Consider the following 6,542-nt stretch of genomic DNA (forward strand, 5'->3'; position numbering starts at 1 on the left):
TCCAGAAACACGAATCTTAACATTAATAACATTAATAATAATTTTACTATTTTATTTCTGCATTTTTCTCCCAGTTTATCATGGTCAGCTTGTCTCCCTCTGCTGGTGGATCCCTGATTGCAGGTGAGGTGGGTATATTGCTGCTCACGCCTGCTCCGACCCGTGCGCAGCCCTTAGTGGAACCCTTTTCAGCATGTGAACCCTGCACAGCGCCTCTTTATCTGCTCATCATGGTTCTTACACAGCGTTTGAAGGCCCCACCCACATAGTCCAGTCATCCCTCCCTAGCAGAAACAGTAGCCAATTAGCCAATTATGCCCACCAGATGGTGCCTAGCCAACCGGTGGCAACGCCAAGTTTCAAACCGAGTTTAGAATTTTGGCGCTGGTGTGCTATTTAAATTTTTAAGTAACTTAAAGATTTTGCACATACAACACTCATCAGAAACATCAACACTTCCTCTATCAGAAAATGTGGAAACTAAAAAACAGTTACAGAAGATTAAATCACTTTGTATCTGCAATATTCAGCACCGGAGAAAGCCCTTCATGCAGAAAACAGAGGTAAACACAACATTCACTCATTTTAAAGAAACCGTTTAATACGATTATTAGATGATAATAACAATGTAATCTCTATGTAGCATGTTGACACCATAACAGGAGAAACTGAAACTCAAAAAGAAACCTGTTATGATGACGTCCTCTCTAACTAAATCCAGAATCTGTAGTTTAAAAAAATGATACAAATTATTTAAAAATATGAGTGTATAGATTCACAACCCCAAATCTGAAAAAAGTTGGGACAGTATGGAAAATGCAAATAAAATGTATTTAAAAAAAATGAAATAAAAGTCAAAGTATTTTATTACTTGCATCTTCCATACTGTCCCAACTTTTTCTGATTTGGAGTTGTAGAATTAAAGCATTTTTGGTAATTTTGCCAATATAATCAATTATGCTATTGTTTCTGGTTATTTTTGTGTGGGAAATTGAAGAATAAGCATGAGAAGAGAAAACTGCTCATAGCTAGACTTATCATGACTGTATGTGAACTCTGTGTGGTAAAAAGAATACAGTCAGGAGGCCACGTAAAATGACAGAGCGGGTCAGCGGATGCTGAGGAACATAGGGTGCAGAGGTCGCCAACTTACTGCAGAGTCGATCACTACAGACCTCCAAACTTCATGTGGACTTCAGATTAGCTCAAGAACAGTGTGTAGAGCTTCATGGAACATGGGTTGGCCAGGTTGGCAGGTCTGCTGAGTTTCCAACTCGCAGTTCCAACACTTTGATGTTGTGTGAAAAATGTGCAGACAGAGATGGAATGGGTGAAGAAGTGTGGGAATAAAGCCCACCCTTGTGTTACAGTTAGGATATATAGAGATCTTGTAAGCAATGTGAGTCAGTCGTGCAGAGGAGCAGCTCAGACCTATATATTTTCAGCTACTTCAGGTGTTGGTTTGATTTCTATATTTTAAAGAAACCAAACTTATTATATTATTGTATCTTAAGTATTTTGGCAAGTTAAGTTTTTGACAACCGGTTACAGACCCAAATATTCTGAGCAAGTGTGAAAACAACCTAAATTTCATGAATGTGTAACTGAATCTGATTAGCAACAGTTTATGCTAATTCTCTTTTTCTAAATTATGATGAATAAGAAGTATTGTATAACATTTTTATTTATTCACCTCATTTATAATTGTTTACATTCCTATTATACAGTATATTATTGTACATGATATCTGGTAGACTTGCACAAAGTCAGGGATTTGGTAGCATTATAGTCAGGTGTATGATAAACCAATTATACTGAACAGGCGATAATGATCATCTGCTCTGGGTAAACGTAAAGAATAAGCAGTGGCTACTGTGGGTATATACGGAGTGCACAATAATGTCACTTTCTATTAAAATGTATGTTATCCAATCACAGAGAAGAAAACAGTTGCAGAAATGACTGAAATTCCAGGAACTTCTGGAATTTCTTTACATGCAGTAAGAAACAGTAAATCAGTATTCAGTACATGAATGACAGTTCTATTACAGTAATGAAGACTTTTACACTGAATTACTGGGAGACATTCTCACACTTTATTGTGAATTCTACAGTGGACTGGAGCGTGTAGAGGAGGCTGGAGGTGTTTAGTGTAGTTGTAGCTTGTGATATATTTCTGTACCTGAGAAGCTCTACATTACAGTCTGGATTCTTCAGTCCTCCAGCTAACTGCTCGACTCCTGAGTTCTGTAGGTCGTTGCTGTTCAGGTCCAGTTCTCTCACACATGAGCATTTGGAACTAACAAGTGTGGCCAGAATCATGCAGCCTCCTGTTCTTATATCACATTTACTGATCCTAGATGTACAAAATAAACACAAATAAATATATAACACCACCGAGCTCTATACATTTGTACTAGGGGTGGGCGATATGGCCTCTAAATAATATCACGATATTTTGGGATATTTTTGCGATAACGATATTTACTCGCGATATATAAGAACATTTAAAAAAAAAGTTTATTTTAAAAACACCTTTCTTTTGCAGACACTCAGGAAATCTGAGGTACAAATGTTACTAATTGTACATTAAATTAAGCATCACTTCCAGTAGGGCTGGGCGATATGGCTAAAAAACTCATATCTCCATATGCTTTTAAGGAGTGGTGATATCTGACACGATACGATACAATGTAAATTTAAAGTACAATGGCAGGCCACCGCCCATATTTGACCTTATATTGTTTTTAAGTTCTCTTAAAAAAAAACATTGTAGTTCTGATCAATTCTGACTAATTACAGTGTTTACAATTTGTATTATTATAAGGCTGTATTTGTATTAATATTGACAACATTTATATTAAACAAACCAGCAGAATCACATTTCTGCTCCATTTGACTTCAAATAAATGAGCATCAAAAAAATCCAAAAAACATTTAATATTTGATCATGATTTGCTGGTGTCTGTCAAATATACAACAACCAATGAAAAGAGAGCTTGAAATTCCGCCCAGAATCTGAATTCGAAGCTCTGATCATACTGATCATCTGTTCATACATCTGAATCTCTTGAACCGGTGCTGATGTTGCCACCACATGTCTTCAGTATTTTTGCACGTTTTGAAAATTACAGTCACTCCCCTTGTAGGGACTAGTTCATCCTCAGTGCTAACTCCGGTACTACTCTCTGCATTGGTTGCCATTATCTCACTGTTACGTGCTTAAGAGTGAGTGACGCGCGTTAAATGTACTAAACTCTCCTTTTATTTAATTTTAATAAGACCTCCTTTTATTGAAATGTATTAAACTGTCCTTTTATTTAAACGTATAAAACTATCCTTTTATTTAAATTGATTAAGCCCTCCTTTTATTTAAATGTATTAAACTCTCTTTTTATTTAAATGTATTAAACTCTCCTTTTATTTAAATTTATTAAGCCCTCCTTTTATTTAAATGTATTAAACTCTCCTTTTATTTAAATTTATTAAGCCCTCCTTTTGTTTAAATGTACTAAACTCTCCTTTTATTTTAATTTATTAATTAACTATCTATTTATCTACTTTTATTGGGACTGCATTCATCTAATAAAATCTCAATACGAACCAAAGCTTCTTCACTTTGCAGTTGGAATCTTGTAGTAAAGCACAGAGTTGCTTCAGTTGTAAATGCTCCAGTTTCCTTCCACTCAGATCAAGATCTCCAAGGATTAAAGGGTTTTTGCCAAGATATGAAAGCAGGAAATCAAACGCTTTCAGTGCTTCATCGTCTTTCAACAACCTGCAGAAGGAAAAATCACTGGCAATTATAAATGAAATACAGATAAACTTTTACCACATATTTAAAGAAGCGTTTAGTTTGTTCTGTTAAATAGGGATTGCAGAGGGTGTGTTTTTATTTTGATTACTTTAAATTCTCTCTCTTTTACTAGTTACGAGTTGCTGGGATTTATACTGGGCTTTATGGTCTAGGCTTCACGTGGTGGTTTAGAATGAAACATGTCTGTTAAAGTGGAATTACTCTTTAATGTTATATATCAGCTGCATGTGAGTTTTATGAGGGTTTACCGTAATTCCTTCAGTTTAGTTTCTGGATCCTGTACTCGATCATAGAGCAGTTTTACTCCTGAATCTCCAGGATGGTTCCCTCTGAGATCCAGCTCCATCAGCTCTGATGATGGGTTTGATCTCAGAGCTTCAGCCAGAGCAGCATAACCTTCCTGTAAGATCTCACAGTCCCTCAGTCTGAAAGTAAAATCATCAACACATTGATTTATGAAAATGTGAAGATCCATCACTATTGGAATTTTGTACAGTACGTTTTATCAGTTTATTAATATTTATAAAATGACTGGGTTAGGGATAGGACATTTGAACAGTAAACAAGATACAAAAGTTCTGAAAAAGTCTTTTATTCTCATTCTGCAGTATTTAGTTCAGATGGACCAGTCCTGGAGATCGCAGTGCCGTCCAACTTACCATCACTTAAACATGGCCAACTGTGATTATATGGATGCCCAGCCAGGTCAAGGTCTCTGCTGAGGCATAGCATATTAGACTGCTGTAACCACCCAAGCGCCACAACATCTTCAAATAATTTCTACTTAAACTTTTAATTTTTTAGCAGGTTTTACTTGCACTTCATCTTTTCCTATTTCTGGTATATTTTTCATCTCAATCAGCTTTTAATAACCATCTACAACCTTCTGCTACAACTCTGCTTGGATCTGTTACTTGCCATAATTGGTCTTTATGATCTTTACGACTTCAGTCTTGTCCTTTTTTTTGTTATGATTGAGGTCAGGATTTTGTAAAGGTCATTACAAAATCTTTATTTTAGCCTGATTTATTCAGTATAAAACCAGTTCTGATGGCTTCTGGTTCAGTGTATAGTTGGAACACCCAAATGTGTCCAAAATTAACAGATGACAGTTTGAGTTGTATTCCCAAGTTTGCTAAGATAACACCACACCATGCACTTTATACTTACAATCAATTGTTAGTTCAGATGATCCATATATACCATGATTGTACCATGATTATACCATGATTATACCACCCACCCCAGGTGAGTCACCATCACCTCCCATTCACTTTTGCTCTTTATTTCACCATCAAATATGTGGTGAAAATGTGATTGTCTTTCCATTTTGAATAGGCTAATATTGCTAAATTGATATTCTGAAGCAAGCAAAAAACTCACCTCAGTATGTGTAGATTGCAGGACAGATTTTTCAGCAGTGCACAAAGCTTCATTACTCCCGAGTTTCCAAAACGATTGTCACTTAGATCCAGCTCTCTGATGTGTGAAGGATTGGATTGAAAAGATGATTCCAGAATAGAACAGAGTGACTCTGTAATTCCACTCTTCTTTAACCTGCCGACAACAACAAGCTTTAAATGTGTTTTACTTTAAATATAAACAGAAATTACTGTAGTGACAGTTACGATTTTTTACCATGACAATGCTGAGAATAAAAATGCAAAGTGAACATTGCTCATGTCCAATATAGAAGTCCATTAAAAATAAGATTCTGTATTAAGAATTAGAAGTGAATATCATAATAATATCCTAATGCACACCTGAGTGTGGTGGTTCTGCAGTGTGGATCCTTTAGAAGCTTGATTACTCCTGAATATCCCTGTAATTTCTCACTCAGATCCAGCTCTCTCTGTAATAACGGGTTTATATTCACTTTCTGTAGATCATCCAAAACTTCCTCTGCAGCAGCACTCACCAACCTGCAGAAAGAACAGTCATTTTATTACCAACATGGTGGTAACACGGTGATCCTGGTGATTGTGGACCGGATCTCCAAGGTGTGCAAGTTTGTGGCTCTGCCCAAACTTCTGACCGCCAAGGAGACAGACGATCTACTGCTGCAGTATGTGGTCAGGATGCACAGGATGCCCAGTGACCTGGTGTCTGACAGGGACCCCAGTTTGCAAGCCGGTTCTGGAAAGCTTTCTGCCAACGGATGGGGGCCACGCTAAGTCTTGCCTCCGGCTTCCACCCGGAAAACCCATGGCCAGACCGAGAGGGTAAACCAGGACCTAGGCCAAATGTTACACTGTCTGACACTTGGCACTTTTCCATGGGCATGTCGACTTTTGAGTGCGGAGCAAAAAAGGGAGGTAGGGGTCCCGGCCGCCAATTAATATGTTCGCCATTGCCATCGGGCCTGGCAGGCGCATCCCTGCAAGTGTTAACTACAGCCAGGAAACGGGTTGCAGATCACAAGCGGCGTGACACCCTGGCCTTCTGCATTAGCCAGCGTGTCTGGCTCAGCTTTGTGGGGCCCTTCAAGGCCACCAAGCATGAGCGTCCACCCCACCTTCCATGTGTCGCACCTCAGGCCATTTTTATGTGGTGCACCAGACACCACTCTCTCTTTAATCTGGGAATTCCAGCATAACAGGGCCACTGTTTGGGGACGTCGGGTGCCGTCCCTAGGGGAGAAAGTACTGTAAGGGTCCCACCACTTTTGTAGCGGTTTCTCCATTTGTTTCCATGTCTGGCTCAGTGACATGCTTATAATTCACCG

Source organism: Trichomycterus rosablanca, chromosome 6 (genome assembly GCF_030014385.1).
Source record: "Trichomycterus rosablanca isolate fTriRos1 chromosome 6, fTriRos1.hap1, whole genome shotgun sequence".
Taxonomy (NCBI): domain Eukaryota; kingdom Metazoa; phylum Chordata; class Actinopteri; order Siluriformes; family Trichomycteridae; genus Trichomycterus; species Trichomycterus rosablanca.